The sequence below is a fragment of the Chelonia mydas genome, chromosome 22 (genome assembly GCF_015237465.2).
Source record: "Chelonia mydas isolate rCheMyd1 chromosome 22, rCheMyd1.pri.v2, whole genome shotgun sequence".
Lineage (NCBI taxonomy): Eukaryota > Metazoa > Chordata > Testudines > Cheloniidae > Chelonia > Chelonia mydas.
This window is the reverse complement of record NC_051262.2, coordinates 6890499-6917072: the sequence shown is the minus strand read 5'-3', so window position 1 is coordinate 6917072 and position 26574 is coordinate 6890499. Positions and strand designations below refer to the sequence as shown.

Sequence of the window (26574 nt, the reverse complement as noted above, 5' to 3'; positions counted from 1 at the left end):
CTGACACGTTTCTCCCATTTCCTAGCATTGTGCAAGTGTTCTGAGCTGACCTGCTCTTTACAAGGAGGAGGAGATGCTCCCACCTTCCTCCCAGCTCCTGCGGGCTAACAAAGCGTTCTGTTTGCCCAGGCAGCAGCCAGCAGGGCTGGGCTTTGCCCCAAGCTTGCCACATCACTTCTTTATGAAATCTCAATTGCAATGGCCTCAAATAGTCCTGAGCAATCTTTACTGGGGTCTGGGCTAAGGGCTCTGCAAATGGTTCTACCTTTGGGAGCTTTCACCCACGTCCATCTCCCTTCCAGCACTTGATGTGATTTCACCCCCTGGGGCCTTACTAGGGTATGGGCTAGGTCAGTGTCCTTCCATCCCTAAAATGTCTGCCCCTTAACTTGCATTGGGGATCGGGTTCTTCTGTTCCCGTGAGGAAGAGAACTTGTGTACAGATGGCCGAGTAAATTCAGCCATATGCCCGATGTACAGGATGTGGAACTCCCCTCCCTCTCAAGGCTGAATACCCTAGTTAAGGCCAGATCTTTGCCACTCAGACTGGCTCTCCAGCTGGACGGTCGGTATGTTAACCAGCCGTGCAGCATGGCCAGCCCCCTGGCACCTGAAACCTGGGCAGCTTGCTCACTTGTGGCCTGTTCCCAGGGACTGGAGGGCTTTTAACTCTTTGTGAGTCATCTTGGGGCTGCTCCCGTTGCCCTTTTTAGGATTATCCATTTCTCCTCGCTGAGCTGCACCTGCCTATTTCCCCCCTCCTAGGTCCCATGCTTGGGCCAGTCCCCCTTTGGGCTTCCTTTAAGGACCAGGCCTGGTATCCACATACTCGTCAGCCTGTGGCATGGAGGTCTTTTGGCTTCCTCGCCCTACCCACCTTGTAAGATTGTGGGGGGGGCAGATCCTAAACCTGTTCCATCCTGACCATTTCATGCTGCTCCCCTCAGGGAGAGCCTCCCCCTGCCTTTGCCCCGTTTGCAGAGGTAATGCCGCAGCTGAGTCGCTACCACCTTCTAGTCCACCCCCCAAGATCTTTTCTGATCAACCTGGGGAGTCAGTTCAAATTTAAGGATCAAGGCCACTTTAAATTGATCATAATCCTCCGACACTGGCCTGGCCATTTGGCTGTAGGCTGCTATGGCTTTTTACCTCCAATAAGGGAGTGACAAAGCTGATCCGCAGGGGGAAACCCGACAGCCTGGCGCTCAGTACAGTGCTCTGATACATCCCATGATGAGAAGGCCTTTTCCCTGTCTTTTACATGTAAATGGAATAATGTATACCATTAACAATTTCCGAAGAAACCCCTTTGAATCCTGGAAGATGCTATCAGACCATATGAGCCGCTTTAGGATCCCACTTTAGTGTAGGAGAACATATCAGAGCATAGTCATGGGACTTCACTTTGAATCCCCTTTCCTCTGTGGTGTGGGTAGATGTGAACCTGTGATGCTTTTTGTTTTCTCTGTGTAGCCCTTTTAAACTCCTGTGTTCATTTTCTGCGTGCAGAGAGCGGCAGCTATTCTGCGCTCAGGGCAGATTGTCCACAGAGGGAGCTGCTTTCGCGGCATCGAAGGGGGTGATAGCCATCGGTATTCCCATTCTTAAACTGGGGCAACAAGTCAGCATCTGTTCTCCATGTGGAGTCAGCATGCTGTTTTCTATCTCCACTTACCGGATCGCCAATTTTTAAAAAGGGCTCCAGAAGTGATCCTGGCAATTACAGGCTAGTAAGCCTAACATCAGTACCAGCAAACTGGTTGAAATTATAGTAAAGAATTGTCAGGTACATAGATGAACACAATGTGTTGGGGAAGAGTCAACATGGTTTTTGTAAAGGGAAATCATGCCTTACCAATCTACTAGAATTCTTTGAGGGGGTCAACAAGCATGTAGACAAGGGTGATATAGTGTATTTAGATTTTTCAGAAAGCCGTTTTTCAGAAAGTCCCTCACCAAAGGCTCTTAAGCAAAGTAAGCTGTCATGGGATAAAAGGGAAGGTCCTCTCATGGATCGGTAACTGGCTAAAAGATAGGAAACAAAGAGTAGGAATAAATAGTCAGTTTTTAGATTGCAGAGAGAGAAATAGTGGTGTCCCCCAGGGGTCTGTACTGGGCCCAGTCCTATTCAACATAGTCATAAATGATTTGGGAAAAGGGGTAAACAGTGAGGTGGTAAAATTTGCAGATGATACAAAACTACTCGAGATAGTTAAGTGCAAAGCAGACTGTGAAGAGTTACAAAGGGATCTCACAAAACTGGGTGACTGGGCAACAAAATGGCAGATGAAATTCAGTGTTGATAAATGCGAAGTAATGCACATTGGAAAACATAATCCCAACTATACATATAAAATGATGGGATCTAAATTAGCTGTTACCACTCAAGAAAGAGATCTTGGAGTCATTGTGGAGAGTTCTCTGAAAACATCCATTCAATGTGCAGTGCCAGACAAAAAAGCAAACAAGGTTGGGAATCATTAAGAAAGGGATAGATAAGATAGAAAATATCATATTGCCTCTATATAAATCCATGGTACGCCCACATCTTGAATACTGCATGCTGATGGGGTCACCCCATCTCAAAAAAGATATGTGGGAAAAGGTACAGAAAAGGGCAACAAAAATGATTAGGGGTGTGGACAGCTTTCATAGGAGGAGAGATTAATAAGACTGGGACTTTTCAACTTGGAATAGAGACAACTGAGGAGGGGATATGATAGAGGTCTATAAAATCAAGATGGTGTGGAGAAAGTAAATGTGGTGTTTACTCCGTCTCATAACACAAGAACTAGGGGTCACCAGATGAAATGAATAGGCAGCAGGTTTAAAACAAAAGGAAGTGTTTTTTCCACACAATGCACAATGTGTGGAACTCCTTGCCAGAGGATGTTATAGTTTTGGCCTTCACGGGGTTTAAAAAAGAACTAGATAAGTTCATGGAGGATATGTCCATCAATGGCTAGCCAGGATGGGCAGGGATGGTGTCCCTAGTCTCTGTTTGCCAGAAGCTGGGAGTGGGCGACAGGGGGATGGATCACTTGATGATGACCTGGTCTGTTCATTCCCTCTGGGGCACCTGGCATTGGCCACTGGGTTGGATGGACCTTTGGTCTGACCCAGTCTGGCCATTATGTTCACTAGGTCTCTGGCTCCTCTGTTGCAATAAGGTCCCATTCGCACTGGCACTGCTGTTGTGTCGGCGCCGTGCTTCCATGATGCAGGCCCCGATGCTCCCCATTCATTGTGGTTTTTTTCTCCCTATGCTGGCGCTGCACCTCCTGGTCAACAAGCCCTTTTGGGCTCCACTTCCACCCCCTGCAGGAGAAGTTTTCTCTCCTCCAGCTGCAGCTTCTGTCACTCCAGGACCTACTGAATCATGCAACCCGGATGGGCTCAGTCACTGTTCTAGCTTCTTTCTCTCTCAGAAAATCTGGCCAAAATTACCTGACATTAATAACACTGAAGAATCTGCACCATTGTTACTGATTCAGGGAACCCTAGTATAGAAGGGTTGCTGCTGTTTTAAGCACTGTGTCAACTGAGCTGGCTCGAGTCTAATTATTAATAATTGTTTGTATTAGGGTAGTGCCTAAGAGACCTAGTCATGAACCAGGGCCCCATTGTGCTTGGTACGGGACAGACCCGGGGGGAGGGGGGAGGGGGGGCGGGAGTCCCTGGCTCCAAAAGCTTATAATTTAGGTCAGTGGCTTTCAACCTTTCCGGACTACTGTACCCCTTTCAGGAGTCGGAATTTTGTCTTGCTGTGACCGGGGTCCCACACTGAAGTTCCTTAACTAGGGTAAACTGCAAAGAATGGGGCAGACAATCCCCAAAGCTGGTGGTCATTCCAGTACTTAAATCCACTAAGCTAGCCTCAAAACAGCTTCTGGTTACCCAGAAGCCAAAACACAGTTCCCTTAAAGCAACCCAGCCTCAGGCCTCCACCCAGACACCCAAGTCAAATATGATGAGGATTATTGAAAATCTTATTCATCATATAAAAAAGTTCTACCAATCCCAAAGGATCGGCACATTACCTCCCAGGTTAATGAATATTCCAGATTTTACCCAAGTACACGCTTACCGCCAATTCTTAGTAATTAAACTAGAATTTATTTATTTTTTTTAAAAAGTGAGTATTGGTTAAAAGATCAGTATACATACAGACATGAGCACCATTCTGAGATCAGTTTTATAGTAGAGATGGTGAGCTTTGTAGTTTCAAAAAGTCCTTTCAGAGTTGGTCCATAGGTTATAGTCCAATGTTCATATTTGCGGTGATCCAGGTGGGACCGGAGATCTCAGTCTTAGGACTCAAGCTTCCCCTGCATAAAGCAGATCTGAGATAAAAAGGATCAGGACCCAAGACTCCTTAATACAGTTCCAGGCCTTCCCTTGACAGCACGGAATTCTTAGGCCAACAATAGGCAATCATCAAGACTTTGAAGTGGACCTATTTCCTAAGCATCGCTGGTAATTAACAAACAAGGCATTTGCCTGTTTTCCACCATTCATAGGTGATTGCTTTACATTTCAAAGAGAGATCAATACAGTGATATCACTATATTTACAGTTCATTTAAATGTTAAGATCTCCTTTTGATCTCTGGATTAACAGAATTCAGCATAGACAGTAACCGTTTGGTTACACTGTCAACCTCAAACAATATATTTATATATAACCACACAAAAACACAAGCATCTAATAACATGTCCCTAGAGGTTGAATTTGGGTTATTTATCCTGCAGGGTGCTTAATGCATTCTGGCCATGTGTCACATTTGCATACCCCATGTTTCACCTCACTTAAACTACTTGCTTACAAAATCAGACCTACAGAATACAAAACCATCCCAGTCCCCTGTCACTGAACCATTGACTTTCTCATTTTAACCATTTATCAGATAAATCAATTGGAATGTAAATATTGTACTCACAGGTCAGCACTCCATTCCTAGAGCAGTATAAACAAGTCATTGTCTGTAGGAAATGTTAGTTTGTACTGACTTTGCTAGTGGTTTTTATGTAGCTTGTTGTAAAACAAGGCAGATCTCGAGCTGAGTTGATGTGCTCCCTGGAAGACCCCTGGTTGAGCACCACTGAGCTAGGTGAAGCAGTGTGTAAAATGGCAACCTGCCTACCTCGGTGGGCTGGCACCTGTGATAAGCTGAATGTGTGCTAGGAATGGGGGTGGGGGGCAAGACCTCTGCATAAACTTTCCGCAGCAGTTTGGTTTTAAACTGAGCAAGTATTGCCCAGGCCCTGTTTATTTCCAGGCGCCGTAAACCGTTAAAGACGTGCCTTTGGCCCCAAAATCAGGACTCCTCTGCCAAATCAAACTCTCCCCAGTGTCACAATAGCAAATGCCAGCAGCAGCCGCGCACTCAGCCAGACCTCTTTTTTCACACTGTACAAACAAGCTAATGAAAGGCTCCAAGTCATGCAGCGGAGACCTTGCCCACCCGTGCCGGTAATTCTGTGATTTCTACACAGGAAACAGGGCAGGGTAGCAGGAAGGAATCTGTATAACTCATTGCTGTGGTTTTATTTTTGGGGGGATGGGGGAGAGGAGAAACTCCCATTTCCACACAGCTCATGGTCTTAAGTCAAGTCGTAACGCTTATGCCAGAGAGGCCCTAGTTTTCAGAGCTAAGACTGGACTCCATCCAGGATGATGATCAGACAGTATAATCTTGCGCAAATTAGAGACCGCAGGTGACGTAATATCGTTTATTGGACCAACTTCTGTTGGTGGGAGAGGGAAGATTTCAGGCCAGTTATTTCACCACTCTGGGCTATAACTTGCCACTGTGTAAAGCAATTGCTCCCTTCCTAACCTCGTGACATTCCATAGGGGTTAAAGTCGCTGTTGAGGGTACAGCGCTCAGAGAAGCTTGGAAGGAAGGTGCTAGAGAATGGCAAAGATTGTTATCAGTGATGTTCTCAGAGGTGGAGGCTCTGTAGTGACTTAGTGAGAGATTTGCCTAGACAATCAATCCCTTGAGCAACTGGCTGAATTGAGGATCTCATCTCGCCAAACACAGAGCCAGCGCCCTCTCCTCCTCTTCCACCACGTACCTGGTGGAATCTGCTGTTGGTCTCCTGTCTGACTCGTGATCTAGACTGTCGAAGTGGTCAGGGATGAAATGGGCAAATGTGGACTGATCCGAACTAAATATAAAACTGTTGCCAAGCAGCACAGTGATCAGTTTTACACAGCGTCTTACAAATGTAACCCCCAAGGGCTTCAGATGAGGAAGCATGGCTTTGTTAAGGCACTGGGCTGGGACTCAGGAGATCTGGGTTCAGTTCTGGTTCTGCCACAGACTCCCTGGGTCACCTCAGGCAAGTCGCTAAGGACTAGATTAAAAAAGGTGTCCTGCCACCCAGTGGAATTCAGAGCCCCCAATTAGGCGCCCAGGCTTCACACGCATTGTAGGGGAGAGTTAGGCCCCTAAGAGAGGGATTCTCAAAAGCCAGCACTCTGAACAGGGAGCTGCCTAAGCCAGCCAGGAGTGAAATGCAGAGGAAAGGAGTGGGGCTTAGGGTCCAATCCACAGAGGGTCTTAGGTGCCTAACTCCCATGGATCTGGACCTCTAGGTACCTGACAACAGGCTAGAGGGAGGTGTCTAACCTCCATGGGGATTCTCAGCCATGAACTCTCTCCTGGAATTAGCTTTCTCAACCAGGTCATCCATTTTTCCAGGGGATGGGGGGAGGACCCCAATACAGCCAATACTCCCCAACCCAGAGCACTCCCCTGGGATGTGGGAGTCCTGTTTTCAAATCCCAGATCTACCTTATCTGGAGCAGAAACTTGAACCTAGGTCTCACACCTCCCAGGAAAATGCCCATCCCACCCAGCTGTTGGGTATTGTGGGGGTGGGTGTCTCAATCTCTGTGGTTGACACTGTTTCATTTTGTATTCAGTGAGCGAGACAGTAGCCTGGTGATTGGGGCACTTGGGTATTACAGGGATGCGCATCTGCCTCCAAAATTCCTACCCTGCTTGCCCCGGCTGTCTTTTTGTGTGGGTATGCTCAGCTCACCCACCCAAGTGAGAGCGCTAGGGGAATGCTTTGCTTGAGAATCCCTTCAGGGCTTAGGCATGAGCAAGGGCTCGAAGCAGCTCCTGAGCATCCTCATGCCTACCAGTGGAAACATAGGGGACCCTAGGCTCCTAGAGGAGTAAGCAGCAGCTGAGCAGAGATTTTGTGTATGTCAGAGGGGCCTAAATGTTGGGTTTTAAGTCCCTTTGTGAATCTAGCACTTAACAGATCTGTCCTTCACTTCCCCATCTGTAAACTGAAAATACTTCCCTACCTCCTGTCAGATAATAGGATGCGCCACACAAGTCCTTAGATGAGCAAAGACAGTAGATTTGGGCTCAGAGGAAGGTAAGGGCTTGAATATCCCTTCATATGCCCCTGAATGGCTGGCCCTCACAGAGACCCCCTAATGGGACAGGAAACAATCAGTAAGCTCCTCACCCCAAAGAGCAAATCTGCACTGAGTAATGGTATCCATTTCAGCCGACTGCTGTGGGGTTTCGTGTTTGAGCAGTGCCCTAAGGCACTGGAAAATCTTCACCCTAATGCAGCTTGTTCAATGTCATTGACCATAAGGTTAATGGGAGCTCTTTAAAGGACGTATAGTTGCATGCAGCTGCAGGGCATCTTTTTACAATAGTGAAGAACCTCGTGGGCGTGGTGCACAAAACAAAGATCAGTTTCAATTGAAGGTGACACCTTCATTACAGACCTCTGCTCTGTCCATCCTGGGTTTCATATCTAGGCTCTGATCCTGCTGAGCACCTCCAAGTCCCAGTGACTTTGACTTGAGCACTTTGAGACCCTGGCAACAGGCAGCAATTTCATGTCTCAGCCCAGTTTATTACTCTGAAACTAATAATCCGTGACATTCACTGAGCTTGAGAACTTGCTAGCACTGTTGTACGGACACTTAGACTCCTTATTTACCTTAGTTTTCCCTTTTCATGCATCTTGCTCTGATTCTGTGCTTAAGGAAACCACATAAAGCTGCTGCTTACATCTTTCCCTATTCTGCTCTGTATTTAAGCCATCTGCTCAATTGCTTTTCCCCATATGTTTGATTACCTGTAACTTGGATTTATCTTAATGGCAATGAATTACTTCCCTGTGTTTATTACATCTACTATTATCTTCTGCAGTGATGTTTCTGGGGTTGATCTAGAGCAGTGCTGAATACCAACATCTCCCCCTGACTTCAGTAGGAGTTACAGGTGCTCAGCACTCTGGGAACAAGCAGAGAGATTGGAAGCCTTGTGTGACTTGATTTTCATGGACATAAATCAATGCTAGTTTAGTTTTCAATAACGATTGTGCTGTAGCATTTCCTTGCATGACTAGGCACATGGTGCACCAGAGAAGGTATTGGGCTGAGAATCAGGACACCTAGTGGCAGAATCAGCAGCAGTACCTCAGTTTGTGTTTGGCCTTGGTTTTGTCATCTGTAAAGTGGGGACAACGCTGCTTTACCTGCCGGAGTACCACACTTGGAGATGGAAGCATGAAAAGTGCAAAGCTTTAGAATAGGGGATGTTTTACTGGAAAAGCCTGTAATCCACTAGTTTTAAAGATCTGTCTCTGAATGATGGAGCAACTCCACAACACACCCAGAATGCATTTGTGCAATCAGTCAGATTTCTCGCTTACTGGAACAAATGGGCCAAATTCACCCAGGCATAATTTGGCCCAGTGAGTTCAACTTTCGCTGCTGATTTTTGAATGCAACACATTTTAGTCTTGCTCTTGGTGTAGTGCTTGTTCTGTTAATCCACCACTTACCTCTCCATCAACACTTGCATTAGGTGGGTTCTTTTTACCTGTTTAGCTGGGTTTGAAAAATCAGAGGGCAAGGGTTATCAGTTTCTGCAGAATCTAAGCTTTAAAAAAACCCAGAAAATCTATCCCTTCTTGCTGTTCAGGAAGCTTTCTGATTGGTAATGGTGTGTGTGAACCAATGCAGTATTGTCATCCTGAGTCTGCAGCTCAGAGTTCTCTCAAGCTGCCCATAGTGAAAACTAACCCACTTCTTGTCAGTTTTCACCTCTGCTGTGGTCAGGGTGAAAGTGACAAGCATCAGTTTAGGCAGGAGGGCCCAAAAGGGGAGACTGCAGGAGGGATAGAGTAGCAGACACACCCTGCTCAAGAGCTAGAAAGCTGAGGGAGGGGTGGAGCTATGCAAGCGCACCCAGGAGGCTGGAGAAAAGGTAGAATAGCACCCCTTCCTTCCTCAGCCACCCTGCTGTGGGAGCGGAGGAGGAAGAGATTGCTCCCCTTCCCTTCTAGCTGCCAGAGCCGCTTAGGGGTTTGAAATCTGAAGCGCCCTACTAGGTGGAGAATTCAAGGGAACCCCCGAACAAAGGTCCTGGAAGAGCAGCCTTGGAGAAATCCCAGCTCCATCCCCTCTCCCAGCAGTGAATTGTCAGGGGCTTCTCACCTGAGAATTGACATGGACCACCCCTCCCCCCAAAACTGCTGGTAACAGGCTTAATTCCCCAGCTACTAGGGTCTGGAAATTCCAGGCTGCTGAAATGAAATTCTCTCTGAAGGAAAAGGAGTACTGTTAGATGGAACACAGCAGCAATCATAATTAACCTGGTGCTCTACAATTTATGGGTGGTTTTCTTCTAATCTACTCAATCTGATGGCCCATTACATTTATGCAGCATATTGCACCAAGGTCTGCTTTAGCATACCAAGTAGTATATCTTAGCACTTGATTTATCCTTGCTTCTCAGACCTCATCTAAACCTTTATCTTGAAGGAGAAACTGAATGGCTAAGTTCTCACAGCCCCAGGGAGTATAAAAGGCAGACAGCCTTTAATGTCCTTAGAAAACCAGTTCGAGGGCATGGTGTGGTATCAACTTATGTTCTATCTACAGCAGGGGTGGGCAAACTTTTTGGCCGGAGGGCCACATCAGGGTTGCAAAACTTTATGGAGGGCTGGGTAGGGAAGGCTGTGCCTCCCCAAACAGCCTGGACCTGGCCCCCTCCCACTTCCCACCCCCTGACCCATCCAACCTGCTCCTTGTCCCCTGACCATGCCAGCTGCCCCCTTACCATGCTGCTCAGAGCAGCAGGCCAGAGCACTGGCGGTGCAGCGCACTGAGGCTGCGGTGGAGGGGAGACAGCAGGGAAGGGGCTGGGGGGAAGCCTCCCTGGCCAGGAGCTCCTGAGCTGGGCAGGATGGTCCTGCGGGCTGGAGGTGGCCCACCTCTGATCTACAGACTTGGCTGAACTTGATACTTCTTTAAAAAAAATAATTTTGACATATACCCGTTTGTTTTTAAGCAGTTTCGTCTATTTTAATGGTCGCTGTTGCCCAAAATTATGGATTAAGGATTTCCACCCCTCCCCGATGTTTAAATTTTCACAGGTGCAGGCATTTGAGGATGGAGGCAGATGACAGTAGGTGTTGATTCAGAAACACAAACTGAACATCACATGTCCAAATATACAAACGCAAGTTCTCAAGCAGCATTTCTCACTTAGACTAGCTGTAAATTCCAATTATCAATGGAAATTTTTTCCCCCCTGTGTTTGAACAGTGAAATCACCTTTTACTGGTTACAAATCTAATCCTCCTTCCAAGTTTAACTCACTGATTCACCTTAGGTCTGTGGCTGGACATTTTCAAGGGCTGAGTGATGACTTTGACATGAATGCTCATAACTATGCAAACTCTGACACAAACATTCAGATCTCATGCTTTGAGGTGGATCACCCAAGGGAGCGGGAGAGAAGTCTCCCCCCTACCCCTTTATCTGCTGGGATTTGAACATGCGAGGCTGTGCACAGTCTGTTGGGGAGCAAGGCAGGCAATTCTCCCACCTGTTTAATACGGCTGAGTTGGCTACTCTAGAGGTAGGGTTTCCTCAACTGGACCATTGCTCTATCTACTCTGAAAGATCTTTGGACAAAGTCTCCCCCCTCTACATTTTTAACCATTGCACAAGCAACAGGTGAGTCAGTCATCTTAGGGGGTTTCTAGAGAGGCAGAAGCTGGAAAGTTCAGATCTAACCTATCCCAGGATTTGGGGAAGTTTTAGTTCTGGGTTTAGCACATCACTCAATCCCTTTGCAGAAGTGTAACACAACCATGCCTGGATACTGAAAGGGCGTTTATTCTAGGTTTAACAACAAAGCAATTGTGCCAGCTTAATTCATCCAAGTAACTAGCTACACATTCACAAAAGAAGGAAGGAAGGTTTCAAGTAATAATGAAGGTACAGTTCCTCCTAACAAAGAGCCTAGCTGGGCCTAGTAAAACTTTAAGTGGCCTGTCTTTTCTCTCTGTCATATTGGAGTAGCTACATAGATGACTGACTGTTCACACCACTTTACCAGGACAACAAAGGCTGAAATCTCTCCTGGGCACACTGATCTTTAACAGTGCCCTTTTAAAAAGCAGATAGATACATTTTTTGTATTTCATCTGACTGACACAATGGTGCCTCTAGACAAAGCTTTATTAGGCTTTCAGCTCCCATAGCAACAACAAAAAATTTTTTTCCCCAAATTTAAGGTGTACTTGTGTGAATTTTCCAATCTGCCTGATCTGAAACCTTCCCCCCTCCCCCCCCCCATTAACTAGTCTTGTGGTGGAGGTGGCTAATTTGGGGAGTGAGACTCAGAACTTAGCCCCTCTGACGGGCTGCACAGCCCTGTCTACACTTGAAACCCTGAGGCACCTACGCTGACATGAGCAGAACAGCAAGGAGTGCAGCACACTGACAGTTAGTCGCAGCTGGTTAAGTTAGTCGCTCAGCTCATGACCTATGTACTTCATTTGCTTAGGGATTACGTGAAGACAGTAAGTCTCCCATCAACACCACACACACAGATTACTAAGAGTGAAGACTTCCTACAGCAGGGCTGCAAAGTAAATAGACTTTAAAACCTTGTTTTACAGGTATAGTCATCTTGCCCTGAACTAAGCACTATGAAACCCTTTAGAGCCATACTTTCACACAGCCCCTGATTTTCAACTCTGATTTAACTGTACAGTGAGAGGGTAACATTAAGAATCAAGACAATGGCAGCAGCGACTAATAGGATTCTTAAATCATTACTATCACCTCAGCGCAAGTAATACCCCCCGTCTTGAACTCATGTTCAACTCCTCAAGATGGTCATGTTCATGTGGAAGTGGGTTAGGTGGCTGTCAGGAACTTGCTCAGCCCCAATGAAGGAGTTGTCAAGGTGTTAGATGCTCCTATTCCACCCTGTAGTTAGTATAGGGGCACCAAAGATGATGATGCTTCAATCTGTTCCTCTTCGTAAGGGATGTAGCTGTGAGAAATCTCTTAAGCTTCTCCTTGGGCATGAGCAGGTTGCCATGCAGCCTTGAATATCGTGCCCTGTATTTCCTTACCCAGAGTAGTGGTGAAGTCTAGGTGTAGCCTTGTTTCAGACAGGCTCCAAGTACGCCCACTGATGCATGTGACTTTTCTTGGTGCGTTTCTGGAGCCCTAGTGTCCAGAATAAGAAACATTTACAAGTCTAATTTAGACAAGAGACAACTCAACACTCCTCCTCCCCTCCCCCCCCCCCCATTGCCATGTATGGCCCACAATCAGAGGAGAAAGTTGTAAAAGCAAAGCAATGTCAAAATAACCCCTCTCTCACACAGCAGTTGAATTCAACTCTTGTATCTTCCTATCATTTTAGTAGGATGCTGGACCCAATGCGTCCCCTCCAAAATAAAGATGACCGGGGATCCACCCTAATTTACTATTTTACATTCGATATGCCAGCATGAACAGCACTCCCATGCATGGTAGGAGAGCCCCTTGCCCTCTGCTGACCCCTTAAATAAAGAGGTGCCCATCAGAGGGCTACATGGTGATGATGCTGGGGAAAAGCCTGCTCATGCCGTTGGGGACGTTCCCTAGTGCCTATGGAGAGGTGTTGTTTCCATGGTCTGCACCTCCTTGGAGTAGCGCCACTCATGTAAGGCAAAGTCAACCTGGCAGCTGCCAGGTTATTACCCAGGGCTTCATAGTGGGAATCCTGTTGCAGTAATATTGTGATACTCAGATAGCTGCTGATGGGATGCATGAGTAGTTACACTCTGCTCTGGCTCCCACCCAGGAGTCTCTGATGTTAGATTTTAAGGCAGTGGCCATTTAAAAGGGGCAGCTGGACGACAAAAGGAAAGCTAGATCAATCCAAACCCTGGGGATGTTCAGATCCAGAGCTGAACTTCATAGTCCCTCTGTTTCAAAACCTTCCTGCTTTCAAGCGCAGACTGTTCACAGCCAAAGTAACCATACGTAGTTGATCCTAACCTAGACTAGATTTGAAGCAAGGGCCTAGAGGGGAAGGCCAAGCCTTTATCCCATTCTAATGCCTTGTACAGTCCAGTCACTCCACACGCTTGAGTCCGAAAAAAAATCTGATTTGATGTTGCTGTTTCTAACGCCATGCGCTTATGGGCAGGCAGCTTGTGTGGCTGGGGGTGGGGGGTCTGGCAGGAGCTGGCTAACTGGGACTTGTGAACGGAGGAATGGGGAATAGGAAGGAAAACTGATTTTAAAATCAGATTAAAAGCATCATCTCAGCCAGCCCCTTCCTTGGGATTCACTGCTTTGGGCAGTTTTTCCCAACAGCCTTTCCTGTTCTCCTCCCAGCTCAGAGTGGATGTCAGCTCTGCTGTAAGCAGCAAAAACTTTCTAAACCCACGCTGAGTTCAGTGGCTTCTGCCTAACCCATAAAGCTTTCAAAACCAGGAAGCAACAGGGCTTAAAATACAGAATCGCTAAATAGACACTGGGGCATTTTAGTTTGTGTATTAAATGCAAGGAGACCCTTTCAAAAAAGTTAATTTTTAAAAAAATTCTCATTTGTTGGCCACTATAGCTCACTACCCTGCTTGTGATGTTCCGGACCTTGGCCAGGTCTATGAAGGTCTCAAGCTGTACAAATGTAAACTCGTGTCAACACACTGCGTGGTATGAAACAAGCGTGAACTGCACTGGTGCAGCACGTGTATGCTAGGGGTTTGCATTAGTTGCCCTGGTGGCTTCAACACGAATGTAGACAAGTTCTAAGACCCTAATCCAGAAGAGGACTTAAACACGAGTATAGACTCTCCTTGTGGAAGCCAGTGATGCTCCTGTGCTTTGCTGGATTGGGGTGTGACTGGCTGAAGGAGAGTTTCGTGGAAACTTCAGCAGGTCTGAACAAGTTTCATTCGTTCCACTGTGTGTTAGAATGCTTTGAAGGGAAAACAACTCACCTCCAGGAGGGGGCGGGTCACTCCAAAGGTGAAACATGTTGACTGACTAGAGGTGGGAGAGTCTTGCACAGCTGCTCCCTGGGCCGGCAAACTCTTCTCACCAGCACTAAAAATATTAAAATGTATGCAGGGAAACAGTCAGGTAACCAATGTACAGGAGGATGACGTAGACCAGATAAGAGACTTCTTTCAGTTAGATGGTTCATTCATCAAGGTTGTTGCTCAACCTGGCTGTACTGGTGACTCTGGTCACTGCTGGTTTATTTCAACAGAACTCTGTTGCAAATAGCTTTCTAGACAGAGTGGGGGGATGTTATTCCTCTGTTAGAAGTAAGGAACAGTACCAAGTTTCCCTTCCCCACATCATTGTGGGAGTGGGTCATACCACCAAGAGCTAGAGCAGTGGCTCTCAACCTTTCCAGACTACTGTACCCCTTTCAGGAGTCTGATTTATCTTGCATACCCCCAAGTTTCACCTCCCTTAAACTACTTGCTTACAAAATCAGACATCAGAATACAAAAGTGACCCTGCACACTGGTACTGACAGATTGCTTCCTCTCATTTTTACCACATAATTATAAAATAAATCAGTGTATATAAATATTGTACTTACATTTGTGTGCAGTATAAACAAGTCATTGTCTGTATGAAATTTTAGTTTGCACTGACTTCGATTGTCAGTGTAAAACTAGGCAAATATCTAGATGGGTTGCTGTACCCCTGGAAGACCTCAGCGTACCCCCCCCCCAGGGTGACAGGTACCCTGGTTGAGAACCACTAAGCTAGATGATCTCAGTATCTTTGAGAAGCTGAGACTTTTGATCCCCTGATAGAATCTAGTTGCAACACAAATGAGTTAAAGGGAAGAGATTTAATCTAAATTCCCCCCCGATACTTGGATCATCTTGCCCCAGGAAGGAAAGCTGACCTACCCAACCATGAAGCACCCGTCTCCAGGCATGAGAGCAGCAGACTGCTACATGGCCTTGGACAAGTCAGTCAAGCCTAAATGTTCAGGAACAGCCACGGATTGTCTGCCCAGCGCGATACCTACGGACTCATTTTAGGGGTGCAGAGAGCACCCAACAGCTCTCCTAGGAACTCAGCACTGCTGAAGCCAAAGGGGATTACAAGTTGAGTGCCTGAAAACTGACCTTAGCTTTGATGGTCCAGATTCTGCTCTCATTTTTGTTGGTGTAAAGCCAGAGTAACTCCAGTGAAATCAGTGGAGCGACTTTAGATTTATAACCGAGCAGAAACTGGTCTGGTTTCTCTTTTACCTGCCTGTCAAACAGATCTCGTATTTTACCTGTTGTAGGGGAAGCCAGTTCATTAGGTACAAGACCTGTAAACACTGGGGATTGAAAGCAGTTTACAAAATGTCATCACTAATTAGCCCATGCCTCTGTCCCCAGGTGGAGGAGTGCCTAGCACGCAGAGACATCGCAGGAGCAAAGGCCGCCTCGGACACCGCAAGAACCATCAACATCCTCGCTGTGGTGGTCGGGTTGGCATGCATTGGTGCGACCATATTCTTTATGATCCAGAGAGCTGAGCTGATCAAAGCAGCACAACCAACCCAGTTTCCCTTCTACAATTTAGGCTGAGGCCATGGTGCTGCCCCCCCACGGGCTTGGGGAGATGAAACCACAATTGCAAAAATTAGTGTTTGATTTCTGCTCTGTTTGGGTTCTCGCTCTTCCTTACTCTGCTGGTAGCCAGTAAGTTTCCTCTGCAGCTGGTGCTGCCGTAAGCGTGTTTGCAGATTTTATGCCCCCAAGATCATCGTCAAGCTGACAGCTACAGATATTGAATTGGGAATCCTTGTCTCAGCCTTCACCGCAACCCATGGGTATAATTCTCATGGCACTAACTCCTTTCTCACTAGGCTGGGAAGAAATCAGGAAAAAGGCACTGAAATCTTTCCAGGCCCCACAGATAGACTTGCTGCTGATGCCAAGGTTCTTTAATAAAGCACCACCTGGGAGCAGGGGCTGCACTGGGCATGGGGGGAGCTTGCAGGGGTGATCAGCCCCCTCACAGCAGCCGCTGCTAGTCAGCCACCCAGAGCTGAAGACAGAGCGGAAAGAGCAGTGGCTGGGCGCCCAGCTCTGAAGGCAGCGCCGCCACCCGCAGTGGCAGGGGGGCCAGAGAGCAGCTCCTGACCCTGTGTCCTCGCCCATCAGGGCACACTGTCCAGAGCAGGTGGAGGGTCCGGGGCTGCCCGTTCTGGCCCACGTTCCTGGGCCCTGCCCCCCATGGTTGCTGCTCCGGGCTCTTGGCCCCAGAGCCAGGTCCCCCCGCCTGGTGGCTGTTACTGGCTACAAGCAGTTGAAGGGCAGCAGGGAGCTGAGGAGCAGTTACAGCCTGGGCAGGGCCTGGGAGGAGGTGGGGCCAGAATTTAGGAGGACCAGGGGTGGGGCCCCAGAGAGCCAGGGGCACAGCCCAATTCTCTGTCTAGCCCACCTCCATACCCCCACCCCTTTCCTGGCTCAGGCCGGCACCACCCTGCCCAAGAGCAAGGAAGGGACCTCATTCTGCTCCCACACAGGAGCTAGAGTAAGGCTCTTCCATTCTCCTCCCCTCAAATTCTTCCAGGCTTATACAGAAAGATAAGTCTTGGCTCCAGCAATGATCCCTAGTGGCCACATTCATCCCCAGTCTCCCCACAACACAGCCTTCACTGGCCCTAGCTAGCACCTGTCCTAGCAAGCTGTGTGCGTCTTATTTTAAAGAGGTTACTAAGTGCCTGGTCGCTGAGACCACTGCCATTTCCCCACTAGCTCCGGGAGAGGACTTTAGATGATTACTGGTTTCAGAGTAGCAGCTGATGCATCCAATGAAGTGAGCTGTAACTCACAAAAGCTTATGCTCAAATAAATGGGTTAGTCTCTAAGGTGCCACACATCCTCCTTTTTTTTTTCAGATGATTACTGTGAGGTGTTCAGGGCTAATCAATATAATCACTTAAAGTTTTGTATGAACTCTTGTTATAACTGTAACCGATCGGGCTAAAACCATGTCTGCTTTACTTTGGCTGTGACGCCGCCACTTTGTATGATCAGTTTCATAGTTGCTGCTCCTTGTGGCCTTTTGCCCACCCCCACCAAAGCAAAAGATCGGGAAGGGATCTTTCATGAAAGCCCAGAAATTGATAGGGGAGCTCAAAGGCAGAGAGGGAGGGAACCTCGAACTACTTCAAATTCTTTGGAGTAGATTTCACTTTGTCTGTTCAACACCGCACCTTGCCCTTCACAAGAGCTGAGGGAGAGTTCAGAAGCACAGGGAGCAGAGACTAAGAATAGGAGAATGGATTTTACACTGTGCCTCTATACCTGGGCTTTTAATGTGCTTGCCATTTAATGTGTACTGTTTAAAGGAGGGGGCTCACCTGTAAACAGCTTATTCCACTGTTTAAGAGTTTATAAAAATGTAAATAAATGCTTCTGATACTAAAGGGCACTGTCTCTAGTTTTTAGTATGTGATATCTCTCCTGTGTGTTTAAAACTATTCAAAATAGGTTAATGCTGGTGAAAGGTACCAGACAGACAGCCCTAAAAAGAAACAGACAGACAGATACTGCAGGGCTGTGCAGCATTAGAAGCTCTAGGCCACCAGCATGACCTGGCTTGAGCTCCCTTTTCTGCTGGGAGTGAAAAAGTTCATTCCCCATGGTCATGGAGTTGATTAGAGCAGGGTACGACATGCTTTTTAAATCTCAGATTATCAAAAAATAAACTCAAACTGATTTCCCCCCCATCCCCCCTTTTTGACACAGGGAATTTCTCTCACAAACACTTGTTTAGTCAAGCCATTTCCCAGCGGAATCTGTAATTGTAAACCCTCCAACTCACTTTTTGTAGGCTAGCCAACAGCCATCAGCTGGTAGCCACTTTGCATCCCTTCCAACATGGGCTGGACTTGAACCAGTCAGAGGCGAAAGGCTCGCAATCTCACACGGTCACCGGTTCTGTTGCTGCCTATATCCAGAGGTGATTGAATGCTGGTTAACTTACTCAGCAAGGAGACTTGGTGCGTATCTTCCTCAATGGTGCCGAGTCCAGGTCCAGGTGACAGAGCCACGCAGATGTTGATGACAATGGCTGGAATCGATGTCACTGTGAAGATAAGAGGGGAAAGGCTCAGGTATCTCTTTCTAGAGTTCTTCTCTCCTCAAAAAAAGATAATGCAATTCCTCCTGGCCCAAACCTCCTCTACCCACTCAGTAGATTTCAGCTAAGTCTGGGTCAGAGAGAGACAAGGCAGGTGGGGTAATAGCTTGTATTAGACCAACTTCTGTTGGTGAAAGAGACGAGCTTTCCAGCACCACAGAGCTCTTCTCCAGGCAGCTCAAAAGCTTGTCTCTTTCCCCACAGAAGCTGGTCCAGTAAAAGCTATTACTTCCCCTGCCTTGTCTCTGTGATATCCTGGGATCAACACTGCAAACAAGTTTAGATCTAAAATTCTTCAGAGTCCAGGATGCTGGTAGCAGAGTTCAGCACCTCGCTGCAGGAAAAAAAGGCCCAGCACACACTGTCTTCTCCAAGACCTGGCAAACTTGTACCAGCGTTGGGATGTTTAGGGCACTGCATTCAGCTGCCTTTCTGGTCACAGGCTTACAGCTGTGTTGCAAAATATATACAGGTCTTGGCTGACTAAGTGATGGGTGGAATAGCCCATCCCCTCATTCTTTTGTCCACTAATTAGGCCTAATTCCCATCACACCACTTTTGGGTCAGTGAGTTCCAGTCCTGCACTTCCCTTGCACAGAACTATAGCAGCTGGCCTGTTTTAGTCGACCTTCCCTTTTACACCTTCTCCCATCCCACTGATTGATTTAGGCTATTGTGACACTCTACCCAGCTCTTTACAGTTGAACTCACAAGGCAAAGACCCCATTATTACAGCACTCCCGCTGCCCACCAGCAGTTAAGGGATAAACGGCTGCTGTACATTAGCCTGTCTGCCCTGTGCCCAGAGCAGAGAATTGTACCAGAAGCCTGAACAATTACACACAAGGGGCATCTCCACCTACACACCAGATTCTATCGAACGTTTATCCTGCAGGGGTTTGTCTACATGGGGAAACAGAAGGGAATACACTGTTCTGCAGTAGCTGCCTGTGTAGATGCTCTTATTCTGGAATAAGCGTGCACGGGAGGGAGCTATTCAGAGTTGCTTTTGCATAACAGCTTATTCCACAGGAGCTACACGGGCAATTTCTCTGTGGGAACAACAGCTGAATATTCCATGGGTTCTGGCCACCTCTTCATTCATTGCAGAGCACAAATTAAACGCTTTAAAGTCCTGGTCCCTTCCAAAGTATAAGCTAAATGAATACTTGGCTACTGGACCTCCATAGCAAGCCATGGGTGGCGGGTGTATTACACACCCATGTCTCATGCACAGGATACACTTACTAATGTCTGCAGATGCTTAAAGAATTCCCCTTGCCCGCAGTGGCTATGCCACTCGAGCCCTAATAGTTTAGGGAACGATTTACCACTGCAGAATGCCCAGCAGAGGGTGGCATGGGCCCTGTTGACTCCTCACAGGATGGTGACTAGATGCACCAAACTCTAAAACCAGAGCTAGTTCTTTTTTCATGCTTGAGAGATGGAGGGAGGGGAAAAAAGCAAGAGGATCTCCCAAGGGCTGCAGGAGTGACGCTGTACAGCTGCAGGCTCCAGGACTCACCTCAAGCAGCAAAACTCACACAAGCATCAGGATCCTACCCCAGTCTGATCCAGGGATTAGCCCACGGGGGAGGGGATCAGTTTGGATTGCTGAGCCCTGTTCTCCTCTGCGGCTTCTGTTTGCTGCCAGAGCTAGTGAAATGATCAGAGAGCTCTGGGTTTTTCCAGAGCGGGACGGTGCAGCTAGTGGGTGGTTAGGTAAATAGTGAACGTGGTGGGGGTGGGAAGCTGGCATTTGCGTTATTGCAGCTAGCCTGCTCCACTGACCTTGGCAATATCCGGCAAGCCACACTCAACCATCACCCTGGGGCCATTACACCAGAGGCAAGTCACTATTCTCTGAGCTGAGAGGGGACAGCAGCATCACAAGAGAAAATCTCACCAACCGAGGGGCAGTGGGTACAACCATGTTAACTCAGCGGGCGAGGGAAAGGACGACAGACTGGAAGGGACTGAAAACCACAAAGACAGCCCGTGCCATGGCCTGTGAAAAGCATGCTGAGATGCATCTGCAATGACTATGTATTGGCAACTACACACTGCAAAGCCAATCCCTCCTCCTTCTCCCCCACCCCACGTTTCGGAGACTAGCTCCAGAGCTGCACTGCTCAGCTGGGCCCCCTCTCTGAGCTGGACCAACCCCAATTCAGATCTGAATTGTGCAGAGGACCCCTCTCATCAGGTGACCCACATCCCCTGGACCAAACGGCCCTGCACATCAAAGAGGTTCGGACCCGGATCTGAACGCTGCAGCTTGTGCCCATTTAAATGTAAGGCAGCCTCAGAGCAGCGTTTGTACCAACCAATCCACCTGAGCACATGCTCCGGCCAATACTATAGCCACCCTTAGGAGAACATGGGTCATACAGCGAGCCCAGCCTTGTGCAGACATTAACCCTACATTTGAAACAAGACTGAATTACGCTAGGGTGGCCAGATGTCCTGATTTTATAGGGACAGTCCCGATATTTGGGGCTTTTTCTTATATAGGCGCCTATTACCCCCCACCCCGATTTTTCACTTTCTATACGGTCACCCTAGTCCCAATCTATTATAACTTCAACACCCTCCCCCAACACACACACACTTCCATCCACCCCTCTCTTCCCTTCTGCCTGAGGGCAGAAAAAAATATTCCCCTCCTGCTGCTCCCCACTGAGTCACGGCCGTGCTAGGGTCCCTCTGTCCACTCAGCCTAGATGCCAAAGATCCTGCTTTAATATATCCATGACAAGCTAGTCGTACTGCCTCCAGCCAGACAGACACTGCTTACCACCTCACAGATCATGTCGACAAGGTACAAAGATGAAACGCTGGCCAGCTCGCAGGGGAGTGCAGGACATTCACTTCCAGTAATTCTACGGTGTGCCCGCTACCGCTGGACAGGAGTCTGCAGGCACCGCTGCCCTGCACTGGAGAAGGCTGCTACCAGGAACTAACATCAATTTCCACCACCTTGGCGAAGCAAGGAAGCTACAAGGGGAGTGAGGTCCAGGGGTTTCTTAAACAGCTGATTCCCATTCCCACACTCCTAAACACCACCCCACCCCCATTTTACAGATAGGAGATTTGGGGTAGAACAGATTGACCATTCTCTCTAGGCTGGCTGAGAACACAGCAAGCGTTTTTTGCAAAACTGATTGGTCAAAAGCTCAAGTTTCTGCGCCGCTCCAGTTTTGGAAGAGATGGAGAGAGAAAAAATGGGTCCCCAGGCCCTCATCACCGTAAGATCAGAGCACAAGGTAATCAGAATAGGTTTTATCCTCATTACACCCAGGAAGGCAAGGAAGTTTAATCCCCTTTTCACTGCTGGGGGACGGAGGGCCAGGGGAGGTTAAGTGACTAACCCATGATCAAACAGAGAGGCTGGGGCCGAATCTAGGTCTCCAGTCCTGTTCAGTGCCCTACCCACTAGACCAGCCAATGTACTCACTAACCAAAGGCTTTGTGTGGCTACAGAGCCTTCCATCCTCAGACCTCAAAGCCCTTCATGCCTGAAGCATTCGAGAGGCACTTGCCTCATTTCACAGAGAGGGAAAGTAGCTTGCTCAAGGTCACCCAGTGAGTCAGCAGCAGAGAGAAGGAACAGGACCAGGTCTCTGGATTGCAGCCTCCTGCTCCACCTACCAGACCATGCATGAGGTCAGTTACCATTGTTCATTCAAGTGCCTTGATGGGACAGTAAACAAGGGAAATAAACTGAGGAATGAAATATCCATGGGGAGACAAAGTTCAGAAAGAGGAAGCAGAGCAGGAAGCTGCCAGAGATACAGACTCTCCACCCTGCACGGCATCAATTGCATCTCCCAAGCATGGTGGACTTTGGCAGGCTGCTGATAGGAGCAGTTTTTTTTATAGGGGATGTTTTATTACCCGTTAGGGTGTATTTCTGGGCAACAGAGAGTCAAATGGGAATACTTAATTTCACAGAAGGGCAACTGCCAGACCCTAGGGAAATTCAGGACACCAGCTTCCTTTTAGCCCAGAACTGCCCTGCAAGCCTGTCCTGGGAATTTCAGGGTGGGTGGGGACAACACTGAGACATAGATCCTCAAAAGGTATTTAGGCTCCTAACTTAGTCCCTGCACCCAGATGTGCCCCAACATTGCAGCCACCCCGAATGAGGCTTCTCTACATGCCTCTGCAATGCTAGTACAGCAGATGCCCCAGAGGGGGCTCGGTCCCCGCCCTACTTAAGGACTATTGCACAATATACTGGGCCGTTAACATCCCATTCTCTTGCACCCTATATCTGCTACTCTTCAGTAGCCAGACCCTGACCTTCCCAAGGGCCTTGGAAGGTGCTTCCCCTGCCTTGTGGGGGGAAGGAAAGCAATCTCACCCAGCTCCCCAGGTGGTTTCTGGGTCTCTTCCTTGGGTCATTCCTTGCCAGGCTGCCAATGAGCTTCCTTGTAGTAGTCCCCAGCTTCTCTGGCACCCGCCCTTGTCTGCCTGAGCTGCAGCCTTTGATGCCAGCTGTTGCTAGTCCATTAATTAGCTGCAGACAGGAAAGTAGCTGCTCTGTCCATTAACCTCTGTTGCAGCATAGGGTTCATACACCCCATCGTAAGGGCCTCCTAGATCCCTCCCATAATGCTGTTGCCCACTCTTCTGTGATTACCCTAGCCAGGTCCCCTGGCACGATAATCCTCCCCCATCCCCTGGGGCCATTGCACTGCATGTTGCTTACCTGTATATAGCACACGCCTGCCTCTCCCTATCCCCATCTCAGAGGCTACGTCAGCTCTCCTGCCGCTCAGGGAGTTTTACTCGTTCCAGCTGGGAAGTCTCCTCCCCGCAGGGCACACCCCAGAGCCTCCTCTGCAGATTCCTAGCTGGGAGTTCCAGCCTGCGCAGCAACCGCCAGCCACCAATTCCAGGGCGCCGGGGACGTGGCTTCTTCCTAAGGCCAGAGATGCATGCAAATGAACTTGGGGAACAGCAAGCGAAGCCTCCAAAACGAGGCACTGGAGGGATTTGTGGGAAAGCCAGGACGGCGATTTGGAGAGCATGAAGGCTTCCAAAGCCAGTGAAAGCTCTATGCCCTTCAATCCTGATCCCCTCTTCCAGTCTGCAGCCTCCCCTCATACCCACAGCTCTGCCCAGACCCCAGTCCTGAGCTGCTGCCCCCCCCCCCCCCGCTATTCCACCCTTGCCCCCGCCAGTCCTGCTACTGCCCCCCTGCTTCCTGTTCCAGCACCCCTCCACATCTTGGGCAATGCCCCTCAGTCTTCTGCCCCAGGCCTGCTCTTCCCAAATAGAACAATGAGTCTTCTGTTTGTGGACCACGTTCTGCCCTTGCAGAGGGACAGAGTGGCTCTAGTCGGCCTTTCCCATCCCAGCTACCACAAGAGAGTTTTGAGCTACAGTATAATCCATCCTAAATGGGCTGCGGGTCGCACTGCCACCTAATGGTCACAGTGCTTCATTACAGCAAAGCTTATGGATTGGGGAAAGTATTACAAGTGTGATTGCAACCCTGAACCAGAATAGCCAGATGGCTGGAAAACTCTAAGGGCTTGTCTCTAAGGGGAAACTGGCCAGCATAGTTATTCCAGAATAAGGATTCTACTATTGCTATTCTGGAATAGCTCTCCATGTGGAACATCTTACTCCAGAATAGCTACAGCACTCTAAATTCCCACCCTCGTTCTAGAGTAACTTCTGATCATAGACAAGCCCCGAGACACTCCATCCTCCCTTCTTCACATGTGCATCACCTCCACAGAGAGCGCTTCTGACAAAGGAGGCATTCCTTTCCCCCCACGCTCCGTCCTGGCTGGCGAGCAATGAAGGCCCCACAATTGGATAATTGGGAGAGCCCACCAAGGAAACCCACAGGAAGCACTAGATAGGAGGGGGAGCAACATAAAACCACATGCCTCCCCACCCCACCCCAGACCCAAAGAGCCCCAGAAACGGAACTGCAGGGCGAGTACAGCTGAGGAAGATCCATTCAGACTGAGGACAGGAGAGAGCGTGGTCTAGTGGATGGAGCACTGGCACTAGAATCAGGAAACCTTGGTTCTATTTCCACTTCTGTCTCTTCCCCTGCCTGTGCCCCGTTTCCCACCCTCTGCCTCGTCTATTTGGACAGGATGCTACCTGGGGCAAAGCCTCTCTCTCACTGGGTTCGCACAGCATCAAGCACAATGGAGCCCTGACCTGGGCTGGGGCCTGTGGAGGTTACTGGAATGCCAAAAATGCCCTCCACCGACACGTAGGGATCCAGCCTCCTCTTTCTTTGTCCGCCCTTTGGAGCGAGCCATACACATTCCAACCAGGAGGGAGTCTCCGGGCCTGAGCCCCCACAGGAGATAGGACATGGGTTCCATTTACCTGAGCTGAGAGTCTGACAAGCAGCCACGTGGTCCCAACCTGGGAGCAAGCGAGGATCCAGACAGGTCAAGTCCTGCAGGGAGGGAGGAGGTTGGTGTTAGGGTATAGGATAGGCCTGGTGCACGGGAAGCAAGTGGCACTGCCCTGACAACCTACATCCAATTTGCTCCCGTCACAAATCAAGGCCCGTCTAGGAGGTCCTTTATCTGCACCAGCCCATTCCGTGCCCATGAGTGCAGAATTCCAGGCATCCCCTTCAAACAGCCAGTTCACATCGCCAAGCCTTTCCTGCTGCATTCCTTACGCTGCCATAGGTGACCGAGCCAGCCTTTGGCAAGGCCCATGTCACGTGCAGCAAGCTAAGGCTCTTTCCTACAGAGCATCCCGCCTTCCGGCACGGGAAGGGATGGTGATCACAGGGCTAACAGGTACGTGCTCCACAGAGCACACTAGGCAGCCAGCCGAATCCCGGGATCCGGTGGCCCTGAGCTTGGGCGAGGCCCGGTCTGGAGTCAAGTTTTATGGCTGGTGCCATCCCCACAATGGGCCGAAGCCCAGGTCTGAGCAGCCCCAATGTCAACGTTTGAATTTCCGGCTTAACTCTGTGACTTGGGGCCAGCTCTGCTCAGGATGCTCCTACAGCCCACGAGGTCACTAGCTAACCCTCCTTCCTCTCCCCAGGCCCAGGATCAGAGGTGTGCCTTGAGCAGGGATCTCACAAAGCTGCCGCTGCCATGTAGGCAGCTCCCAGGGAGCAACGTGTAGCGAGGTGGAGGACAAGCCGTGGGGTTGTTTCAATGCCTCGTGACGGGCAGATTTGGGAAAGTGAAAACCCCGCTTCCTGAGAGCGTAAGTACAAATCGCCATCCCGCTGCACTGCGCGGAGAGCAGAGGCCGCCAGGGGCCGATACCAGATAGAGATTCGTAGGGTTACTCACCCTGCTGTGGCTCAGCCGTCATCCGCTGCAGTCGGCTTCCTTCCGAGGCTCAGCCCAAGGGGCTGCTGCAACAAGGTTGGCTGGCTATTGGCGTCCTCTGGAGCTCTCCGCAAGCCTCTCTCTCCAGCTGCGCAGCTCCCTACACCAAGCATCTATCTGACGTATGTACCTAGCCCCCCTCCCCAGAGTATCCGAGCGCCGCATGATCTGTAACGGAGTGACCCTCGCAACACTCTGTGAGATAGGACAGGGCGACAACCACATTTTACAGATGGGAAACTGAGGCACAGAGCGATTAAGTGACTTCACATAGGAAATTTGTGGCAGAGCAGGGACTTCAACCCAGGTCTCCGGTCAGCGCCCTAACCACTGGACCATGCTTCCTCTCTAGACCCTCGTCAATATTAGGTTACCAGATCTTGTCTGATATTCTGCCACCCATTTCCTGCACAATCTTTGAATCACAGAATCATAGAAGATTAGGGTTGGAAGAGACCTCAAGAGGTCATCTAGTCCAATCCCCCACAAGGCAGGACCAACACCAACTAAATCATCCTAGCCAGGGCTTTGTCAAGCCGGGCCTTAAAAACCTCTAAGGATGGAGATTCCACCACCTCCCTAGGTAACCCATTCCAGTGCTTCACCACCCTCCTAGTGAAATAGTGTTTCCTAATATCCAACCGAGACCGCCACCACTGCAACTTGGGTCAAGTCACCTTTCTGTGCCTCAGTTTCCCCAGCTGTGAAATAGGCACAACAATCCGTCCCTCACAGAGGGCCTTGAGATCAGTTCAGCGAGGTTTATGAA

General features: G+C 48.9%; 1 protein-coding gene and 1 long non-coding RNA gene across 7 annotated transcripts in view; one reads left to right on the top strand and one right to left on the bottom strand.

Annotated features, from left to right (window-relative positions):
* ZBTB44 (zinc finger and BTB domain containing 44) overlaps nt 1–17749 on the top strand; it is a 148085-nt gene extending 130336 nt beyond the window's left edge. For both annotated transcript variants that reach the window (XR_006287098.1, XM_043534250.1), the window contains exon 7: nt 15708–17749. The gene's annotated coding sequence lies outside the window, so the exon portion shown is untranslated. The remainder of the gene's footprint in view (nt 1–15707) is intronic.
* On the bottom strand, nt 4094–26330 carry LOC119564013. Of its 5 annotated transcripts, none has more exons than XR_005222898.2 (6): nt 24829–26330; nt 23180–23392; nt 21263–21462; nt 18310–18411; nt 14292–14397; nt 4094–12522 (listed from the first exon to the last, which is right to left on the bottom strand). It is a non-coding gene; the product is annotated as an uncharacterized LOC119564013 (long non-coding RNA). The 5 variants fall into 5 exon arrangements; XR_006287100.1 differs by lacking the exon at nt 21263–21462 and having other exon boundaries at nt 24829–24901; nt 25767–26330; XR_005222897.2 differs by lacking the exon at nt 21263–21462.
* Nucleotides 26331–26574: the final 244 nt, after the last annotated feature.